Consider the following 22,212-nt stretch of genomic DNA (forward strand, 5'->3'; position numbering starts at 1 on the left):
CCTTTCTGCTGGGTTCTGTCTCTGCTTCTTTTTCAAGGACAGTTTTTGGGATACCTCATTTCCAAAATATTTTTTCTGGACTAGTGTCCATCATCTTTGAGGCTTCCTGGAGCTCAGATATTCACAGTCCTTTAGACTTGGCAGGCTGATCAATGAATTACATCAACTTCCTTTCCATGTATTTTCAGATCTAGGGAAAATTCCTCTGGGTGATAAAGTTGTGAGACATTTATGTGATTTCTATCTGATCAAGAGAACATCTGTCTTAAGTATCCTGAAATTTTTGCCAATATTAAGGCAATGCCAAAATTAAAGCTGGTGGTTAGAAAGAAAATGGTTAATTACTTGAAAGAATAATTTTGATACAGCCATTATGGTAAAAGACTGGTAGGAATTAAGAGGATAGTATTGTGATGAATGTAGATATATTAAATTTCTTTAGAAATTAATGAAGTTGAGAGGAGAAGATAGTTATAATATATATATAGGGGTTAGAAGGATTAGAGAAAATCTTTTTTAAGAACTAGAGATATGAGGTGACTAGGTGGTGCAGTGGATAGAGCACTGGCCCTGGAGTCAGGAGTACCTGAGTTCAAATCTGACCTCAGACATTTAATAATTACCTAGCTGTGTGGCCTTAGGCAAGCCACTTAACCCCATTTGCCTTGCAAAACACCTAAAAAATAAAGAATTAGAGATACCAATGTATGTCCATGTTTATAGACCTATAGAAAGATATCAGTAATAAGTATTAAAGATATACAAAAGACAGTACATGGTTGTTGGAACACTATCTTGGAGAGCAGAAGAGAAAGTATTATCGAGGATTCAGGGTACTTCCATTTCTGTTAAGATAAGTGAATGGATCATTCATTTATTGATGCTATATTAATTTATTAAACGTATAGATGTACCAACTTTATGCCTTTTGATGGAGAATACAAACAGAAATAAAATAGAACCTGACTTCAAGGAAGTTACTTTTGCTGAGAGAGTCTAAGGAATAGAGGAGGGGGACTGAAGTAATTTGTGCCAAATGGAATCAATCTCAGTGAAGCAGTATTTCAAATGCCATCTATTATAAGTTTAGCTCAAGGAAGTGGATTTGGCAGAAAGGAGAGGAGAGGAGAGGAGGAAAAGAAAGTTTACAATAGATACTGCTAAATGAAGGATATGAGGCATCAATAATGGTAGATTAGAAAGTGTGTCAAGCAGCAAGGAGGGCCCCACTGAAATTTAACAATAAACTTGAAGTGAGAAAATTACTCTGTTCCATGATTTTCTGTAGGAAATTGGATGGTGATGGATACCCAAAGAAAAGCTTCATAGTTTGAGTCTGATGGAAGGTCAGAGGTCCAGTTATTTTGATGTCCAAGCTAATAAAATGACATGGCAATGTGGTCAATGTTCAATATTGAAGAAACAATTGACATCGGAATGAGAAAGATGGACTCAAGGAGAATAATGGCTAATATTAATTGAGAAGCCATAGCTCACATAAGAGTATAGAGGAGGGGTGGAATAATTCTAATTCATAAATACTTCAAGTTCTCATAAAAATAACACCTTCAGTGACAGGAAATATAATAATCTCAATTATCAAAATGTGTTAACATATTTATTTGTTACTGAGAATTAGCTACAGAATTGATAAAAAAAAATTGGACAACCTTCTCTGCTCTCCCTTTCCTCACCTAGTTCTATCATCTTTTGGACCTACCTTCAAAAGTCTTTTGATCATGATACCATTATCTGGGGATAGTAAAGATAATCTATTCTTGGATGATTTCAGAATTTACCTTGATGAGTCATCCTTTTTTAATTTTCTAATGCTACTCTATGATTAAATCTCTAGGATAGGAAAAGTTAAGTTATAATGCAGAGAAATGAGAAAACTTCTACATTATGTGGGCAATACATAGATCTTTTAATATCATATGATTAAAGCTGCAATTGGTTATTTGTTCCTGGAAATGTCTAAAAACTCATATCTTCATAAGAGCTGGTATAAAACTATGTCATGACTTCACTTTTGCAGAAGTGAAATTTTATCCTGAAGATGAAGAAAGCATAGGCTTGGAAATAAGCATTAGTCAAACATCCTGAGAGGAATGCATGGTTCTTCTTCACATCCTATTAACAAAATTGGAATGAATGAGTTTGAAGAGTTAGCCCAAGTTGGCAGAGGAGCAGCTGTGGCCTTCTGGATTAGTGATGCAGAAGTGATAGCTAAGGCTTCAAATGTTCACAAGTCAAAGGACATTGAAAGCAACCATGAAGAGGAAGATATTCTGGTGGGTGAAGAAAACACTTGGGAGAAGGCTATTCTGAACACTGATTCAATCATTTATTTTGTCAGAAGTCAGCAGTGTTCAACTGCCAGAGGGTCACCCAGCTGCACATCCATCACTTTGCCTTTATGAGAAAAAAGCAAATGACCTAAAAGAAAGCTGACATCAGGGACATTTTCTCATCAAGAAACCAAATTTCAGGGCATTTCTTTGATATTCATTTTCAGTCAGCTATTTGTTCCATATCATCTGCACCTGTGGCTTCATTTACATTGCAGTGCAAAAAAAGTGATCTCCATAGTGAGGACCCTGAATCATCCAGGAAAAATGAAATATTAAGTTGAACCTAACTCTTCATGGCATTATGTTATTTTAATTTTTTATTAATGAGAGAAAAAAATCTAGATTACACACTTATTAAATTTTCAAAAGGTACATAGATGAAAGATTTGATGAAAAATTCAAGCTCCAAATTATCTTGAACATTAGGTTCAATTTAATAATGTTAAATTCGATAAAAATAAATGTAAGGTTTTATAGTTGGGATAAAACAAATTATCAGTTTTATAAGTAGTAGTGAAGGGAAAGGTGATGTTAAATTAGTTTATCTAGGGAAAATGACCTGGATGCTGTATTCCACAAGAAAAATTGAGTCAGTCATCTAATATGAAAGTCTTAAAAGCTCATGGATTTTGCATCACACTGAGAGGCTTAACTGGTGATATTCTCATTGTTCTCTGTCTTTGGCAGCCCACATTTCAAACATTAGACTCAGATCTGTAAGCCACAGTTTAAGAAAGATGCATAAAACCCTATTTGAAATGGTAACAGCATGGTGAAGTGTTTTGAATGTATACCTTAGGTTCATTTGAAGGAACTGGAGCTGATTATCCATCATCTTAAGTTTATCTTTTCCTCTTTGTAACTTTTTCTTCTTGCTCATTTGGGCTAAATGGAGTTCATCTAACTCTTCTTCCACAATAGATGCAGTAGTGCTATGCCATGCCTTAGAATGAAAAAAATAGAAAAGGGACTGAGAGAGGATAGAATGGGTGCCACTGTATGGCATCACTTAGATTTTTCTTTATAATATAACTATAGAGGATTTTGAAAAAAGTGTTTTGAAAGAATCATAGCTGCAATTAGAGAGTTCAATGTATGACTTATAAATAAAAATCATATTGTTATCCTATAGAATACTTACTGAGATAATATTTCTAGTAGTCTGACTAGTGTACTCCTTTAAGGTTAGATATTGGAAATACTATGAGTCTCCTTTGGGAGCAGTTGCTGAAAACTTACCACAGGGTCTTATTGTTAAGGGGTAAAGTCATCAAACATAATAGATGAGTTTTTGGCAAAGAAGATCTCATTGTTCTGATACATCAGGCATTCTGTGATCTTAATACAAAGGACAAAATGGTAAATTCTCATTTCTACTTAATAGAGAAGGAAAAGATTAGAAGGTAAAGATTATTGGTCTTTCATTTATAGGATGAGAGAATATCATTATTACAACTGGAAATCAGGTGAATTTAGATGACCTGAACTTCCTCAATTAATTCACTTTATAAACCTTAAGAGTTCTTTCTAAATGCCAGCTATCATTATCATCATATCAGAGTAGTTAATGTAGAATTTAAGAAAATAAATATGACAGACTCTAGGAATGTAGAGATAGAATTGATCATGGCAATGAAGGCCAAAAATATTTTCCTTAAATGGTCTTACCAATGGAAATGATTGAATAGCCTATAAGCAAAATTGCATGTTTCATCCATGTCATTGACAAAAGCTCTGACTTGGTAAGGCGATCAGACTCATCTGCTAATTGTGTTCCTCTTATTGGTGGGTTGATAAATTACAGAGTATAGTGAAAAAGGCTGAAAGTCTCCACTTTTAATGAAAGCAATCTTATTAACATATTACTTCTCTAGAGTTTCATTTGATTAACTTTTAGGACATAGATTTATATAAAGAAGAAATATAAGCAATATATCATGGGTTATCATCTCCATCTGTCTTCAGAATTTTTCAAGGAGTTTACAATTTTCCAAGAAAGACAGACTGTAAATAATGATTATCTGGAATTGTGAGATGTTCACCATTTATTATGTTATATTTAATATAAATTTTGGTGTGCCTTTCTCCCTTTGACTATTATACAGCTATTATAATATCACTTTAAAAACACTAAACATAATCTTGAGATTACCTCATTCTGCAGTATTTTGTCTTGCCTTATTAAGATTGTTTAAAAATCTGCTAAGAGATTTTCAGATTGCACCATTTTAAACTTAATAAATATGAGGATGTCTGGGGTTAGAATAGCAACCAATATGATCCTGATTGACTATACTGACAATAGCATTGAATTCATTTCAAAGAGCTGTTGAAACTGGAAATAAAAATGGTGGATAGACTTTTTTTTAATTTAGTGCATGAATAAAATATGAAGTATAACTGAAATAAAATTTGAAGAAGAATTTAAGCAAGGTGTCAGTCATATTCTGTATCCAATTAGTATATATATATATATATAGTATATACATGTGTATATATATATATATATATTATAGATAGATAGATACATAGGAGCAAATGAGTCCTTGTGTCTAAAATATAACATTTTCTTGACTGTGAGAGAGAACTTTTCTAATATCTAAATGATAATTATCATCTTGTTCAAACTGCCTTTGGGAAAAAAAGTTATAACCATTCCTTCTGAAGTGGGGAGGCAGTATGGAAGAATGATAATGTGATATTCATTTTAGTTACACATATTATAAATTTTATGCAAAGAGAACATAAACTCCTTGAAGCCCAAAATTGCTTTTATTTTTGTCTTTGTAGCTTTAGCATGAAATACAGTATTTTGTAAGTAGTAATCACTTAAATAATGGTCATTGAAGCCAGAAAAAATGTAACAAAAATAACTCACTAAAGTTAGGAATATCTATGCCCCAATTCATTGATTAATTGATGCTTAGTCATGTGTGACCCTGAGCAAGTCATTTAACCTCCTAGAACTTCCATTTACTTTTTATATTGAGAGGTTTGGGCTAAAACTAGTTGACTTCTTGAGGTCCAAATCTTCAGCTCTATAATCCAGTGATCATATTTTAAAGTTGACCAGTTGGAACTTTGGTGCCTAAATTGTATAGAACAATCATCCAAGAAAAGAAAGAACTGTTCAAATAAGTTGTTGCAATTATTTATATATTTATATATGCACACACACACATACACACACACATTATCTGCTCTCAAAGAGCTTGGGAGCTCATCAAGAACAATAATACAGAAACACGATTCAAAAAAATATGTCTTATTGGGAAATAAACATCTTAATGTCAAAAGAGTGTTTTTTATCTTTTTGTTAACTGTAAATTAGTGATGTCATTGTGTTTGATTTATCAAGTTAGGTGGAGATAAGTGGACAAGAAATATGAAGTATTGAAACTAAGCCACGATAGAGTTGCTAGGGAATGGGTAGCTGGGAGAACCTACTCTTTTTTAGAATATGACTTCTGGGTCTGTTGACCCTCTTCTGTCCACTGATCTTTTTTTATTTCTTAACAAATGCTAATCAATGTTCAAAATATTACCATTATCATATTACATGATATATACATTTCTGTTACTTTTCCCCCAATGATTTCTCTCAATATTCTTGATTTTTTTTGTTCCTTCAGATGAATTTTTTTTAGTTCTATACAAAAACCTTTTAGTAGCTGATATGGTATATGGTATTGAATTTATAAATCTTTATTAATCTATAAAAATTTAGGTAGTATTGTCATTTTTATTTCATTTGGATGACCCAAACATGGAGCTATTTTTGTTTCCATAGAATTTTGTACTTCTTTTCCAATAATTCCTTTATGTATCTTGTTCATTAGACCCCAAGATAGTTCATAAGTTATACCACTACAAATATGTTGTACATTAAATATTGAATTATTGAAAAACATTTTTCCAGCTGCTCCATTGGTAATTCACATTATTTTGTGATTTTATATTATATTCTGCTACTTAAATAAAGTTTCTATTTCAGGTAAGCTTTCAATTTATACTGTAGGGTTCTTTAAGTAAAACAATATACTATGTCAAATATTTGCCTATTTGCCTATAGTTATTAGATCAATATTTTTACTTCTACAGTTATTGTAATCTTTTTGGAAAAGGCTCTTTTGTTTTACATTACATATTATGGTACTTATTGGTTTTCATAGATAATATTTTTCATATTAAGGATAATAAATATTTCTTATGTATTTTAACTTTCAGTCATACTTTTTATTTTTTCAAAAGATTTTACTTAATCAATTAGTGTTTTGTTATATAATGTGGTAGTCTATTGCTTATTTTAGTGTTTGATAAAATTCAATTGTAAATCTGACTAGACCTTCTTTCATTCTATTTTCTTTGGGAACTTCTTTTTAAGATTTGTTTAATTTCTTTATCAGAGATTGGATTATTTGAATTCTTATTTTCAACACAAAATACTTTTTTTCCTTACTTCTATATGAAATTAGTTCCTATTATATAATTATTGACTTCTTTCCAATTTTTTCATTATTTTCCTTGATTATGTAGATTTTTATTTTTCCATATTATTTTTTAAAACATTATCTTGTGCTGTAATCCTTTAGCATCTTGTTTGGTATAGTGTTAAATATATAAATTAACCAAGGTGCTATTAACATTTTTATTATATTAACCTAAATGATAGCATACTTACTTGCCCTGCCCTTCTATTTTATTTATGAGAAAATGGTAACTTGAAGAGTTTAAATGACCTGCCTAGATCCTACACCTAATTTGTTGCAAACTGGGATGAATATTAGTTCCAGCATCAGTACAAAAAAAAAAAAGAAAGAAAACCAGGGGGGGTAGGGCATCCAAGTGGCACAGTGGATAGAGCACCGGCCCTGGAGTCAGGAGTAACTGAGTTCAAATCCAAATTCAGGAACTTAATAATTACCTAGCTGTGTGACCTTGGAAAGTCACTTAACCCCATTGCCTTAAAAAATGGGGGGAGGAATTAAATCTGCAAGATAATTCTTTTGGCAATTAGAAAACCAAGTTTTGAGAACCACACACTAAGAATATTATAGCAAATAGATATATTTAATGAAAACTATTAAAACATTAACATTGGACTTCAATTTCAAAACCAAGTTTGTTGATATCGCTACAGGACATTAATAACATTTTTTTAGTATGACTGTATTCACATCCTGTTCAAATCTGGGGCTTCAACCAATGGTCAATAGAATTTTACTTCTATTTCTTCTAGTAACCCCAAAGTTTATTACTTTTTTAAATATTTCATTCAATAGTGCTTCAATAACCAGGCTCAGGAATATGGTACTTATGATCTCATTAGTTTTTCTAGCTTGATTTTGGTTGATGAGCTTGTTAAAAATGTAATCTGTCAAAACACACAAAGTTAGGACTTTAGTAGTTATGTAAGAGTTGCTTTCAGACTATCAACAAATATAGAATATATCAGAAATAATCTTTTGATGCTATTCATTGCATTTTTAACATTGCAACCAGAAAATTCAGAAGCATTGACTTGCAATGTGAATAGCATTGTATACCTATTTTTGTGGAATTTCTACAATAGATAATCTATTAAACTTTATCCACATCAGAGTAAAAACATCAACAATTGGCACATATTTATGTTATTGACTGAATATGATTTTTAGGAAATAAAAAATGAAAAGGTTTTATGATCTTAGAAATGAAAAAAAGTCTCTCTTTCCATGATATATTTGGATTTAAAACTTTACAAAAGTGCAATTGATACATTTACTATGTCTTTAATGTTGAGACATATAAGAGAATTCAAATTTAAAAATTAGGGCAAGTTCTGAAGCCTGAAGTGTGAAAGAAAGAAATTCAGATTTACAGAAATTGGGCTTTCAAGCAGATAAAAATTTTAATAGAAATTGAAAATCTGCCCTATAGCAATTGGTTTAAATAATGCATATATGATTTTGAGTCAATCTATAAGAATAGGATTGAATTGCCACATCCTTTAAGGGGGTGAGAAAAGATGAGCTCATGGGTACAATTCAATGTAATTGCCAATAGATGGAGCTTTTTCATTAACTATCAAAAGCTTTGTACCAAAGTTCTCTCCAGACACAGGTTTCTGAACTTCTGAGCAAAATACTCTCAATCAGGAGTATGTTCAAGAATTTCACACTAGTGGCACCCCAGAAATATGAACGAGATCAAAAAATATGGAAGAAAAAAATTTCACCCTCTCTTTCTCCTCTCCCCATCAATATCATTTCCTGGTTGAGTAGACAATTAGTGTCAGGGCAACCTAAGAGAATTTTAATTAGTTATCTTTGTAGCTGCTAGTTACTAAAAATTCAGCCTGTCAGTGAAAAGGAGCAGCAGGAATAATGGAGGACATTGGAAGCCTTACATTTCATATTTCCCTCTTTGATCTAAAATAAAAAAGAAGGTCCTGGCCAGCAGTCTTTGGATGCAAAGCATGTGATCCTGCTTCAACAATGCTGAAACAGCAGAGTTCAGTTTCCATACTGAGGTTTAGTACCTCATTGAAGCCTCATTACATTGACTTTCGTGGTCTAGAATATACTACTTCAATTTTAGCGACTACATTTAATTTCATTAATTTCTGATTATGTCATTCTAGAGTTGGTTATACATAGAGCACACACACATACACACACACACACACACATACACACACACACACAAAACACACCACTACACATACACAAACAAGTTACTGCTATCCAGGGTATTACATTCTGTTTTTGTTTGGGTTTTTTTTGTGAAATGAAAGAGCATGGGAAAACAATTACTTTACACTTGGGCTTCAATTTATAGCTTTCAATCAACTTTTTCCTACATTGTCACTTGACCTTCTTTGAGGAGAAAGAATCCTTGAAAGTTCTGTTAGTTATTATTATAATCCCAGATTTATGCATCAAGAAAGGTAGCTCTTTCAGTTATTGCCACTAAGTGGCAGATTCTGTTCTAGAACATAGGTCTTCAGATTCCTATTCTATTTCTATTTATCTACAACTTAGAGGGAAAAACAAGTGTAAGACTGTCTTCTGGCATACATAATCATAAGGTAAAAAGTTTCTGAGGCTAGGATGACAACTATCTGATTTATATACTCTTGGCACTAGTGCTCACTATTTATGTTACCATAAATAAGTTTTTAAACTGTAGAAGGATCACTCTCTTTTTCCTGCAAAATATATGCAGAACAATGGAAAGTGAGTGAACTTGTGTTCAGAAGGTGGTCTTTGGATCTTGTCATGCCTGGGCCTCAAGTTCCCAAGAAGACTGGCTTAAATGATTTTCTCTTCCAAATTCTCTGCCAAAGTTAAAATTCTATGCTTCTATACTTCCTATATATGGATTTGCCAGTTTCCCATATTTCCTTTTCCTACATACAAATTGTCATTGAAAACAACCTAGCAACTGTTCTCAGGACTTTACTTTCATTCATTTTACTTCTCTTATGGCTGTTCCTTTGAATGGGTACCACATTTAGTGAATAATAATTAAAAAAAATACAGAACATCTTATATCCTTGAGCATATAAGTGCATGCACACACAATCTTCAAGCACAATAAAAGGGCATTTACCTTTATTATTCCATATATTATCTCATTGATATATATCTGAATAACTTCATTCATGATAGAAGCAGGATCCAGGAAATGTCTAAATGAAGAAGAGTAGGAAATATAGTGAAATATAGTGAAAAGGAAAAGGGAGAACGAAGAAGAGAAGAAAAAATAAAACATAACATAGACACCATATAAATAACAGAGATACAGATTGATGGTTGTGAGATAATTTACTGAAAGAAATATAAACATATAAAAACATAGTTACAGATTGATGGTGTTGAGATTATTTGTAGTTCAGGAAATTAGGAAAGACTGTAAAATATGACAAATGAGCTGAGCTTCAGGAAAAACTGAGAGTTCTGAGAATTAGAGGATCGGAGAGAATTCATTCCAGTCAAGTAGAATGGAAGTCAAGCCAGTGTTCTAAAGTTGGAAGATGGAGGAATATTAAGAAAAGTAAGATAGAACCATAAAATGTATAAGATGAAATAAGGCTGGAAATATTAAGCTAGGTTAAGATACAGTTCTGCTGAACCTATGTGCTAAACAAAAGTGTTTATGTTACTCCTCAATATGATAGGGAGTCATTGAAGTTTATTGAATGAAGAGAATGTCATGATAATGGCAACATCAATTAATAAATAATAAATATTTATTGCTAATATTTTCTATTCTGATAGAAATAAATAAAAATATGAACTTTGAAATTACCTTATTTTCCAAGTGACCTGATTTCTATCTAGTAAGCTAGAGAAAAAGGTCATGGATTTTCTTCTAGGTTTGTTCTTTGTAAAGAAGGAGAGGAAAGAGAAGAAAGATATGAAGAACAAAATTTCCCTCATCCATTTCATTTCTCTGTAAAATTTGGGAATTTCAAGGAACATTGATGAAGGCCTAATTAGTTGAAATCATTTGCTACCTAATTAAAAAGTAAGATTGCCATCTGATATCTAATTGACTCTTGCCCAATTTCAGTCTTGCAAGTCTTCAACTTACCCAAATATCATGAAAAAGAAATATCAGTGGAACCCCACCTTCTCAGCATAATAGAAAAGTTCCAATCATACATTTCTGAAGTGTTAGGACATCATCACTTCCTCTGCCTGTCTTTTTTATAGATTGCTAGATGTGCAGAACCTGTTAATTATCCCATTATTAACTCTTTGAAATAGGCTTCAATGACTTCAGCATATCAGTAAGATTGCCAACAGATTTTTACATCTGTTAGAATTCATCAATCACGAGCTAGTATTCCCTGAAAAGAAGATGACTGACTTTAAGGAGGTTTATTACTACTGAAAATGCCAGTCCCTTGTAACAGCTTACTGAATGTCCCTGCCACTAGAAAGGTCAGTGTATAAGATGTGACTAATATTGCTGTCATAGAGCTCATATATTTCAATGCCATTTTTATTGTGCCTTTTGTTTGCCACATATTGGATGAAAGCAACATGATTTTTCATCTCCTTCAAAAAGTAGATAATGGATAGCTCTCATTTAATGGCACAATACTTTCATTAAAAACATTTGGCATTAGATGGATCGGGCCTATCGGCTTTCTTTCTACTGCTTCCTAGTGAATTGCTTAGGGAAAAGCTAAAAGTGACCAAGAGATATTTCCTGCACAGGATGATATGTCGATGCACTTCAGCAACTAGATTTTTCCTTGGTTCCCAAGCTTCTAAATGAGTACTAGTACAGCAACTTTGAAGGTTACCATTCCATATTCCCAAGGTTTGGATAGGCTTCAAAACAATGAATATGTTGTCAAGAAACTGAGATTTCTTTTAAAAACCCACCTTCTTCCTCTTTTGTCTTCCTCTTGTTCTCCTTCCTAGTACTATGTATAGTTGATAGAAGACTCAATTCTATGGAATATTTTTTTTTCATGACCTTGGTAGAAGTGTCTTTAAAAAATTGAAGTCCATTCCCTCTGTTCCTGTCAGTAACACATCTATTTTTTCATGAAATTATGGAATACATATTATATGATATAGATAAAGAAGAGTAATATAGTTCCTCTTTGCTTTAAATTCATGTTGTATGATAGGCAGAGTGAGAGACAAGAGACTTTTTTATGATTTTGTCAAAAGACAAAGATGATGATCATTATATATTTATTTTATTGATGGTCCTTTGAAAGGGCAAGTTTCTTAACTATCTTAAGATGTTATTCTGGAGAAAGCATTCTGTGGGGTGTGAGGTAGATAGTATTGAGTTAAAATTTTAAATCAACTAATTTGTTTTCAGGCTTCCTTTAAAGGAAATCAAGGTACCTAGCCTGTGGGAATGCTAACTCTAAAGCTCATTAACTCTAATGTCTTCACTTTTCCTGATACTGTGCTTTCAGTTTTCTTCCTGAATCCTCATTTAAATTCAGTCAAGTACAAAAGGACAGCTCTTTCTTACAACCCGGGGCTAGAAAACTGCACCCCACTCTATCCCCAGATCTCTTTTAGAATACTATCTAACCCTGAGATTTGACAGAGCATATATAGAATAGGAGCTTCTTTAGAAGCAGAATAGGTATGATGTGCTTGTGGCATTAATGGGGTTGGTCTGGGGTCACAGTCAGTTCTTAGACAGTGACTAGGGTGTCATTTATATCAAACAAAAAAGCTTATCCAGGAAGGCAGGGTAAGGTTGGTAGCATTTGTCACAAGCTAGTACAGAGACACCTCTTGTAATTTCTTGAACCTATGATGCATTGCACTATCACTTTTCATTTTCAATTCCTATTCCTTCATCAACCAAAGGAGAGAGGCAAATTATTCTTAGGTGTTATTCTGGAAGATCATACTGAGGTCAGGGCACCTAAGTTTAGCCAGAAAAGTTATTCAATTTGATCAGATTCTGTTTATCTCAGCATGATTTCCTTATCATATTGCAGGTTTTACTTATTTTTTAATAGTTTCATAGTCTCCTGCATAACACATCATCCTATGATTTTTAGATAGATAAGATTCCTTATGTCAATTTTATAGGGATTTCCCTCATTTTTTTAATTTTTTGCTAATAAGGCCTAGGATAATAGCAATCTATAAGCAATCTGAAAATCTTGCCCTCAACTTCATAACTGACAGTCTTTTTTTTTTTCATTTTATTTTCTTTATCAGAACTGCAAATAAAAAGGGGGAAATGACAAATTTGACTTTGGCTTTCCCTGTGAGAAGCTGATCAGCAAAGGGAAGGGTAGAGGGTGGAAAGTCAGATTAGAAGAAAAGAAACAAGGAACCTAGGTAATCTATAAGCTATGGTTATATTTTCTGTAATAAAGGGTTGACCTTATTTGGGTCAGTCTATTACATTCAATAATATTTAATTCAAATCCAAATAAAAAGAAGGCATGAGGAATTTAAAAAGAACTCAGAATTAAAATTTAAGAGATAAAATGTCTGGTAAATGAGATCTTTTAGGAAAAGTCAGAGGTGGCATGCTAATTGAGGCTGATAAAAGAAGGCAGAGAGAATTTCACTATGTAAAAGTACAGATAGGATAGGCTTGCTGTGTTTGGTGTTCACTAACTCATTCCCCTGGAGGTAGTAAAATAGCATGGAATGAAGTTTATATAAATCTGAGTTATAGATATTATCCTAAATGTCGTTATTACTATTACACCTACCAAGACAACAAAAGAGATTTTAAATTCCTCTAATAAGAAGTGTGCCCTTGAGCAAGTTATTTAAATTTTCTAAAGTTCAGTACTTTTATCTATAAAATGAGAGTTTGATGTGATAATTTCTTAAAGTAAGTTCAAACTCTAACATTTTATGGTTGTTGTTGGAGGTTTATTAGGAGTCAGAATTTCTTGCTCAAAATCTTTGAGTAGCCATCTACTACTAAGTTTATCATGATGGACAGCTCACTTTGACATCTCTTCATCTACAGAATAATAATGCACTAGCTATTTATTGGAATTTCATATTTCTATTATGGAAATAACTTGTGGTAAAAATTTTAAAATAATCATTTTATTATTATTAATCAGTAACACAATATAGTTGATCCCTACTAAGTATCAGTATCAAGTATTCTGTTGTGTTCTATTAATATAAGTCCAAAGGATGGCTCCCTTCCTTTCTCAGCAAACTCTGAAAATACTATCTATAATTCCTATCTCTCTTTCCTCTTGTGAAGGAAATGAAGTCAGAGGAGAAGTAAAGACCTGAAAACAACTGAGGGGTTTATTCAATGTAGCAGCAGCCCTTCTTCCACAGCAGTCATATATGACCCCCTACTCCCTTTTATATTTTTGGCATTGACCTCAGCATCACTTATTTCTATGTGGGTGTCTTCCAGCATGGGAAAGTAGAGATCATTGCTGACGATGAAGAAAACAGGACTCCCTCACTATGTTGCCTTTACCAACAGAAAAGGTTTAATCAGTGAAGTTACAAAGAATAAAGTTATGATGAACCCTACCAACACAGTTTTTGATTTTATTAGTTGCAGATTCAATGATGTATTTGTACAGTCAGACATGAAGCATTGACTTTTCAAGGTGGTGAATGATGCAGGCAGGTGTAGGTCCAAGTGGAGAGACCAAAAGCTTTTACCACTCAGTATCCTCTATGGTCTTGACAGAGATGAAAGAAATTGCTGAAGGTTACTATCACAAATGCTGTGGACACAGTACCAGCTTCTTTCAACAATTTCTAATATCAGACCACCAAAGATACTGGGACTATTGATGGTCTTAATGTGTTACAAATCATCAACAAATGTAGCTTGGACAAGAGTTTTGGTGCTGAGAGAAATGAGCTAATTTTTGACATTGGAGGTGGTACTTTTTGATGTTTCCATTCTTCCCTTTGAAGATGACATCTTTGAAGTCAAGTCCACATTTGGGGACACCCATTTTTTGTGGGAGGGAGGTACTTTGACAATCACATGGTCAATCATGTCATTGCTAAGTTCAAGTGAAAACACAAGGACATCATTGAAATCAAGAGACTGTTCATGGTCTGCACATTGCTTGGCATGAGTGAGATTGACTCCCTCTATGAAGGTATGAACTTCTATCCATCAATCATTCCAGTATGTTTTGAAGAGTTGAATGTTGCTCTCTTCCATTGCACCTTGGACCCTGTGAAAATAAAAGCCTAAAGGGATGCCAAGCTAGATATATCACAGGTTTATATGACATTGTCCAGGTGGGTAGTTCCACTTGCACTTGAAAAAATCCAGAAGCTTCTGCAGGAGTTCTTCAGTGGCAAGGAACTCAGGAAGAGTTTTAATCCTAATGAAACCATTACCTATGGTGCAACTGTCCAGACTATCATTTTGTTTGGATACATAGACGGTGCAGGACTTTGTGCCATTGGATGTTATTCCTCTTTCCCTTGAAATTAAAAGGTGGAGTTATGACAGTTCTGAACAACTCAATATCACCATCCCCACCAAGCAGACTAAGACCTTTAGCACCTATCTGGACAACCAATTTCATGTGTTTATTCAGGATTATGAAGGTGAGAGTCATGACATGAGGAAGGATAACAACCTGCTTGGCAAGTGTGAATTCACAGGAATTCCTTCTCCCCAGCATCCAGGGGTGTTCTTTAGATTGAAGTGAATTTGACATTGAGGTGAATAGCATCCTCTGCTTTGGATATGAGCACAGGCAAAGGGAACAAACTAACCATTACCAATGATAAAGGTCATCAAAAAAGAAGGCATTGAGCAGATGATCTAGGAGCCTAAGAAATACAAAGCTGAGCATGAGAAGCAGAGAGACAAAGTGTCTTAAGAGAATTCTTTTTAATCTTATACTTTCTACCTGAAGGTCATTGTAGAGAATGAAAAAATGTGACACAAAATTGTTGATGAAGCCAAACACAAGACAAATGTCATGAAATAATCAATTGATTGCCTTAAAACATTGTTGAGAATGAAGGATTTAAGTATCAACAGAAAGAATTGGAGAAGATCTACAACCACTTCATTCCTAAACTATATCTGGTTAGAGTGGTTATGCCTTGAGGCATGCAAATGCCTGATGGATTCCTTGGGGCTAGAACAGCCCCCTTTGGAGGTCCTTCTTCTGGATCCAAATTGAAAAAGTCAACTAAACACACCAGAAGAAAGAACATTCCACACAAATTTCTAAAAAGTGGAAGCAAATTTGTAGTAAATACAGTAGCAGTTTAAAAGTAACATTTAATGTACTGTGTAAATCTGTACATTCTGAATACTTGGATGTATGCAGAGGGAGAGAAATGAACAACATTCCACTTTATCCATCCTGTAAATCAGTGGAAATGCAGTTCTTGGCCAGGAAAATAAAATCTATTTAAAATTGGCATTATCAAAATTAAAAAAAGGAAAGGAAAGAGAACTACTGAGAGATGGAAGCGCTGGATGTCTCAGTGGGAGCAAAGAATAAGTTATTGGGAGATAGAAATATGTCAAGGTTTCTAATAAGGGAAGTGATTCACTGGTGTGAGGGTTATGCTGAGACAAGTACCATATCCTTTAAACAAAAAAGTGGGAAAATAACTGATGTGTTAGTATACATTAGGTATTATCATTTGAAATGATTAGAAATTTTTGATAGAATGGTCCCCAAAATATAAAAGATTACTGACTGAAGAAATGATAAAGACAGTCTGAAAATGATCATGGGGCAAAGAATATTTCCAGTGTTTTTCCAGGACCAGTATGAGGGGGTGTGTCAGAAAAATGTAGAGTCATCAGAGTTGTGCCAGAACTCAGAGAAGTATAACCAATGAAAGGATTATGAGGGAAAAAGAATTTGGGGTTAAAGGGGATGTTATTTTGGGACAGCAAGTCCAGAGAGAATATAAACCATGTATCTGGAGATAAGATAAGATGGAAGAGAAACAAGGATCAATTATAGTAAACATTAGGAAGTTCTTCTTTAAATTACTTTTTGTCAGTGCCACTCCATGTACAGATTAACTCAAATTCATAAAGAATTTGCTGTGATGAAAAATAAGGTTTAAGAACATAAAAATAAAATATGTACCTTAAATAAAGTTCTATACAAATTTTATTTTTCATATAAGCAATCAATAAAATATGAAATTTATAAAAACAAGTGTGAACATTTATAAATACTTATATATTTGCATACAAAAACACAAAAGTAATGTTAATGTGTTCTTATACCTTTGGTATCAATCTCCTTGAGTTCATTCATTTCTTCCATTTATTCACACAAACATATATATATATATATATATATATACACACATATATGGAGCTATATGCATACATATGCATACATCTACATTTGCATGTACACATGCACACACTCATATGTATAGCAACATATTTGTATGTTGATAAAAGTATATCCATATCCTTAAATACGTCAAGTTGTAGTTATTTTAAATATACACTATTTTTTATCATTTTATTATTTCCTTTCTTTTGTACTAATTTTTATCATTGATCTAATAAATTGTTGATCTGACTATATAAATGTAGATAAATTAAAAATGACTGCTACATCTTTGAGCTACCTGCTAATCCTATATATTTATTTTCATTTAGACTGAATGCCAGCATCCAAATGATATTTTAGCTCTTAACTTAGAAAGGAATACTCTCTAAGTATTAATTAAATCTGATTCACATTTAGTTAAGTACCTACTATGTATACAATGTTATAGTTAGCTCTTGGTATTGGAAAAAATGATATTTAGATCAGATAATATCTTATGTATGCCCTCAAATAATTTGCTACATACTAGAGGAAACTGAGATGAATATGAAAATGACTATGTGGCAAAAATAATGAATCATAAATCTATAAGAGAATAAAAAATATTTTATGTGATTTCTGAGGAGAAAAATGTTATTTGTTTTAGGAGAGTGATTATGGTAACATTTTTAAAAGAAATGTGTGGGACACAGTGGTTTGAGCAGCTGTACTGGAGTCAGGAGGCCTTGAGTTCAAATCTAACTCCAAACACTTGATACTTACGTAGTTGTGTTACATTGGACAAGTCACTTAACCCCTGCATTGGAAAAAAGAAAACAAAAAAAAGATATATCAGTCAATCTTTAAAAAGTCGATAAAAATTAAACAACTGAGATGTTAAAGGAGAACATTTTAGGTATAGTGATGCTAATTGAGCAATAAGAGACGTAGCAAAACATTGATTATGTATGAGGATGGGTTAGGTTAAGATACTTTGAAGTCAAATTGTAGAGGGCTTTTAATGTTAGGTAATGAAGTTTGAATTCCATTCAGTAGGTAACAGGAAGTTATTGGAAGATTTTTAAAATAATCTATGGTGTGACCAGCTCTATGGATATAGAAGATATTCTGGCAGCTGCTCAAGAAATTATTGTTGCTCATACTTTGAGTTTGAAGAGGAGCAATGATGTCATGGGGTGATATCTTCATATGCAAGTGAATTGGATTTAAGTAAAGCAGAGTTGCACAGAGTCAACACCTTTACTCTTTTTTCCAAAGTCTTTGAAGTCAAGTGGTGATTCAAAAGTAAAAATGACTGGTGATAACCAGAGATGATATATAATGGAGAAAAATCTCATAGGTAGATTGTCTTACAAACTATCACCTGCGGCTCCAAGAAGCTGTAGTATGTGCAGCAGCAATATGTTGGTAAAACTGTCTCAGCAGACAAATTAACCCAAGTAGAGGGTAACTGGCAGACCTCAAACTGATTGGTGCGTTAGGGAAATGGCTAGCTCAAGCTTGTGTAAACTTACCCTAGAGTGATGGGCAAATGAGAACAATTTGTTCCAACGGGCATGAAGATAGCTGAAGTAGGCACTGTGGAGTACTTAGAGCTTGTTAAGATATAGAAGATGCCAAGGTCATCCATGACTCATGGAGTAAATTAGAGGTGGGAAGACAGTAGAGGCTAAAAGACTCGAGCCTATTAAAATATCCTAGAGGGGTGGTATTGAGTGTCTGTACTAACATTTTGCTAGTAGTAATAGAAAAGTGGGACTTGCTGTGAGGTAGAATTGGAATGGACAGGACTCAGCATCTGACTGTGGGCATCTAAGTACTTTAGTAACTAAATTATTGGGATATTGTGGACAGTTTTTTTTTCATTTTATTTCAAAGATGTCTGTGAAATGTACCTTGGCCAGGGTGGTTTTAAAAAGTATCCTTAAAAAAATAATAGGAATAGTTCAACCTCAATATGTTTAAAACAGAACTCATCTTTTTTCCTCAACAAAACAATTGCCCCCTCCTCTGTACTTAATGGTAACACCATGTCTTTAGTTTTTCAGACTTAGAAATTGAATCATGGTTGAATTCTCTTCTTCACCCCCACGTTTTTTCTTTACAAAATCTTTCTGTTCTGCTCTTAATTTTTCATGACTGATTTCCTATTGCTAAATCATTAGGAATAATCTGGTCTCCTTTTCTCTAGTCTCTCTCCTTATATTTCAAATCTAAGACCAGCTTTAGTTTTCAAGTGATGTCATCATTTCCCTGCTTGAAATTCTTCAATGACGTTTCATTTTCTGTAGAAGGCTAAAACTTTTCCCCTAATCAGCAATGCTGTTTATAATCTATTTCTAAGTAATATTCATTGCTTTCTTTTTCCCTAATCCTTTGAAAAAATCATTTTGTTCTGGTCAAATTTTAATCACTATTTATTAGACATACTTTAAACTTTCCTACTTCCTTATTTTGCTTAATAGAATTGTATCTACAAATAATATTCTCTTAGTCAGTAAATATCATCTCATTCTAAGTCAGTATTGGATTCTAAATTAGTTTTATCTCTGAGGTAATCTAATCCATCCATACTTTCAGAAGAGTACCCACTATAATACATCAGATAATTGGTCACTTAGTCTTTCCTTAAACACTTTCAATGAAGGAAAAAGCCAATAGATCCTGATCCAGCCCTTTCTCCATTTGGATTAGCACTGATAGGATGATTTTTGCTGACAAAATAATATCATCATCATCAACAGCAACAACAATGATAAGAAACAACTTTTATGTAACTGTCTTAGGATTAACATTTGATCCTCACAATTCTGTGAAGTAGGTCCTATTACTTTTCCAATTTAAATGAAGAGAAAACTGAGGCAAACTGAGGCTGAATTTGAACTCATGTCTTCCTGATTCTAGATCAAGTGCTCTACCTAGCTCTACACTACCTAGCTTCCCCTGTCTAAATTTGTCTAATTCCATGTTTCCCCACATTGCTCAACTCAGCTTTTTAATTAAATTAAACAAATTTCATTCCTCCTCCCTAAGTTAGCCTTTCAGGTACTTGAAGAGAGCTATCAAATCTCCCATTCCTACTCCTCAGCTTCAGGCAAAAAAAATTCTAGCTCCTCCAGCAAATTCTCATATGAAGTAGACACAACAAATTAGTTGTCTTGCTCTGGACATTTTCTGATTTATCAATGTCTCTAAAATATGGTGGTCAGAACTGAAATGCAGGTGTGATTTCACTAGCTGAGGATAGAATAGGAATATCATTTCCTGTTACTGGAAGCTATGCTTTTTAAAATGCCACCAAGATAGCATTAATATTTTTTTCTGCCCTATCATTCTGTTGATTCATTGTGGTCCACTAAAAAAAAATCAGACTTTATTTAGGGGAGATATTATCTTATCACACTCCCTCAAGATATCTTAAAGTAGATGTCCATTATAACCTTCTTTCCCTACTCTAATCATAATTTCATTATTTTGGTTGAATTAAATATTTATTAACATCGAGGAAAAATAGAATAGAAGGTTGAGGGCCATTTTTGAACCAGGAAGACTTGATTTCAGGTTCTTCCTCAGGCATATATTAGTTATGTTATCAAGGATTGACATTTAAGTGTTCTTAAGCAAATCTATGTAGCTTAAGAGTTACAGATAAGTTTTTGTCTTGGAAAGAATTTCCAAAGTAGGACTTACCAACATCAATTAAACCATTGTTTAGAACCAAAAAATAGCTGGAAAATCTAATGTGTGCCTGGGACTCTGCTTTGTAATATATAAATTTGAATGAGGTCTAAAGTCATTTTTTTTTTTTGCAAGGCCATGGGGTTAAGTGATTTGCCCAAGATCACACAGCTAGGTAATTATTAAGTGTCTGAGGTCACATTTGAACTCAGGGTCCTCCTGGCTCCAGGACCAGTGCTCTATCCACTGTGCCACCTAGCTACCCCATGAGCTCTAAGGTCTTAACCTAAATTGTGAAGCTTATATTTCATTAGGGGATGGAAGGAATATACAAAAATTACCATAACATGATTATCTTCCCTTCTATCAAGACCTATAGCAATTATTATTGAAATAACGTTTTACAAATCTTTACTCCATTATAATATTTTTATCTTATTTTCTACAACTGTTATTTAATTGTTCTGTTTTATTATTTTTAGTTGAAAAAATATACCTCTATACCAGATTGAGTCTGGCACTTGTACCAAGGAAATAAAAAAAGAAACAGAAAAAAAAAACTTTTTCCTGCTTGGATATATTTCTTGAAGAGGGTTAAAAAATAATCTATGCCTTCACCAAAACAAGTCTAACTGATTTCAGGAAGACTTTGTTCATATTCCCTCTTTGTACAGACTGGTTGTATTAATCTGGGTAAATCAGTGCTCTGCCTTAAATACTCCCAGGCAACTTTCTAAGACAATAAACTACACACACTTGTCAATCACAATTAGTGGATATTTCCTTGTTAGAAATTCCCTAGCCTTAAGAAATGATAGTACAGTCAAATTCATAGCAGAATTTTTTATGCCAGCAAAGAACTAGAAAGAACTTTGGTGCTCATTAATTTAATAATTAATTGAACAAGTTTTGCTATGTATATATAATAAAACATCTTTGCAATAAGAAATGACAGATATGATGAATTTAGGGGAATGAGTGAAGATTTCTTTGAAATAATATAGAAATAATATAAGAAATAGATATTTATCCCTTTTTACAATAATGAAAAGAGTAAAAATACTAAATAAAAGTAATTCTTAGTAGTGGAAAAAAATGAAAGTGCTAAAGCAGGTATAATTAATCATAACTACTCTCAGAGTGCTGGAGGACAACTAGGCAAAGAATAATATTGAATGAGAAAGCATGGAGGAATTGTGATCTATATTAGCAAAGAAGTAGTCAAACTGATCCACAGAAGAATCTAAGTAAATATTTTATTATTTCATTTTTCACATTTATATTTTCATTCATGGAGGCAAAAATGGAATTTTATATTTACACCTTTACAGAAGGAACATAAATGTTTGTAGGTGATTAGATTACCTCGCATTTAGGGAATTTGAAGTTTGTAGTTTGAACGATAAAGATAAC

General features: G+C 33.0%; 1 pseudogene; it reads left to right on the top strand.

Moving 5' to 3' along the window:
* The first annotated feature begins 14,186 nt into the window (after nt 1-14,186).
* On the top strand, nt 14,187-15,744 carry LOC141519262 (heat shock cognate 71 kDa protein pseudogene; annotated as a pseudogene).
* The last annotated feature ends 6,468 nt before the right edge of the window (nt 15,745-22,212 follow it).

The sequence above is a fragment of the Macrotis lagotis genome, chromosome 3 (assembly GCF_037893015.1).
Source record: "Macrotis lagotis isolate mMagLag1 chromosome 3, bilby.v1.9.chrom.fasta, whole genome shotgun sequence".
Taxonomy (NCBI): domain Eukaryota; kingdom Metazoa; phylum Chordata; class Mammalia; order Peramelemorphia; family Peramelidae; genus Macrotis; species Macrotis lagotis.